A 2,021-nucleotide genomic window follows, 5' to 3' on the forward strand; every position below is an offset into this window, starting at 1 on the left:
CCGTTTCAGAGAGAAGAGCAGCCAATGTGACGATCTGGCTTTAAGTCGATTCGATAACAAATGACGAAAACAGACGTATATCTCAGGTTTTTACTACATATGAACACATTTCACATTCTCCCGTACAACGCGGCTGCTAGTCCTCCTTTCATGCAGAATCTTAAGGTCCTAGCTCATGTCCAAGGCACCAAAGCCAGCTAAAAAGTATATAATCGATACCTAAAACTTGACTTGTACTACTTCTTACTGGCTATTACATCAACTTAGAAGCTTCATCTGTGTTCTACTATGGTGCTTTTAGTGTCTCCGCATACCGCATCACGCGACATAGCTTTGCAGGCGATAAGTACAACCGTTTCAGAGAGAAGAGCGGCCAATGTGACGATCTGGCTTTAAGTCGATTCGATAACAAATGACGAAAACGGACGGATTTCTCAGGTTTTTACTACATATGAATACTTTTCACATTCTCCCGTGCAACTCGCCTGCTAGTCCTCCTTTAATGCAGAATCTTAAGGTCCTAGCTCATGTCCAAGGCACCAAAGCCAGCTAAAAAGTCAATAATCAGTACCTAAAACTTGAATTGTACTACTTCTTACTGGCTATTACATCGACGTAGAAGCTTCATCTGTGTTCTACTATGGTGATTTTATTGTCTCCGCATACCGCAGCACGCGAGATAGCTTTGCAGACGATAAGTACAACCGTTTCAGAGAGAAGAGCGGCCAATGTGACGATCGGGCTTTAAGTCGATTCGATAACAAATGACGAAAACGGACGGATTTCTCAGGTTTTTACTACATATGAACACTTTTCACATTCTTCCCTGCAACTCGGCTGCTAGTCCTCCTTTCATGCAGATTCTTAAGGTCCTAGCTCATGTCCAAGGCATCAAAGCCAGCTAAAAATTCAATAATCGATACATAAAACTTGAATTGTACTACTTGTTACTGGCTATTACATCAAATTAGAAGCTGCATCTGTGTTCTACTGTGGTGGTTTCAGTGTCTCCGCATACCGCATCACGAGACATAGCTTTGCAGACGATAAGTACAACCGTTTCAGAGAGAAGAGCGGACAATGTGACGATCTGGCTTTAAGTCGATTCGATAACAAATGACGAAAACGGACGGATTTCTCAGGTTTTTACTACATGTGAACACTTTTCACATTCTCCCGTGCAACTCGGCTGCTAGTCCTCCTTTCATGCAGAATCTTAAGGTCCTAGCTCATGTCCAAGGCACCAAAGCCAGCTAAAAAGTCAATAATCGATACCTAAAACTTGAATTATACTACTTCTTACTGGCTATTACATCAACTTAGAAGCTTCAACTGTGTTCTACTATGGTGCTTTTAGTGTCTCCGCATACCGCAGCACGCGACATAGCTTTGCAGACGATAAGTACAGCCGTTTCAGAGAGAAGAGCGGCCAAGTGACGATATGGCTGTAAGGCGATTCGATAACAAATGACGAAAACGGACGGATTTCTCATTTTTTTACTACATATGAACACTTTTCATATTGTCACGTGCAACTCGGCTGCTAGTCCTCCTTTCATGCAGAATCTTAACATCCTAGCTCATTTCCAAGGCACCAAATCCATCTAAGAAGTCAATAATCGATACCTAAATCTTGAATTGTACTACTACTTACTGGCTATTACATCGACTTAGAAGCTTCATCTGTGTTCTACTATGGTGATTTTATTGTCTCCGCATACCGCATCACGCGACATAGCTTTGGAGGCGATAAGTACAACCGTTTCAGAGAGAAGAGCGGCCAATGTGACGATCTGGCTTTAAGTCGATTCGATAACAAATGACGAAAACGGACGGATTTCTCAGGTTTTTACTACATATGAACACTTTTCACATTCTCCCGTGCAACTCGGCTGCTAGTCCTCCTTTCATGCAGAATCTTAGGGTCCTAGCTCATGTCCAAGGCACCAAAGCCAGCTAAAAAGTAGATAATCAGTACCTAAAACTTGAATTGTACTACTTCTTACTGGCTATTACATCAA

The sequence above is a fragment of the Schistocerca gregaria genome, unplaced genomic scaffold (assembly GCF_023897955.1).
Source record: "Schistocerca gregaria isolate iqSchGreg1 unplaced genomic scaffold, iqSchGreg1.2 ptg000357l, whole genome shotgun sequence".
Classification (NCBI taxonomy): domain Eukaryota; kingdom Metazoa; phylum Arthropoda; class Insecta; order Orthoptera; family Acrididae; genus Schistocerca; species Schistocerca gregaria.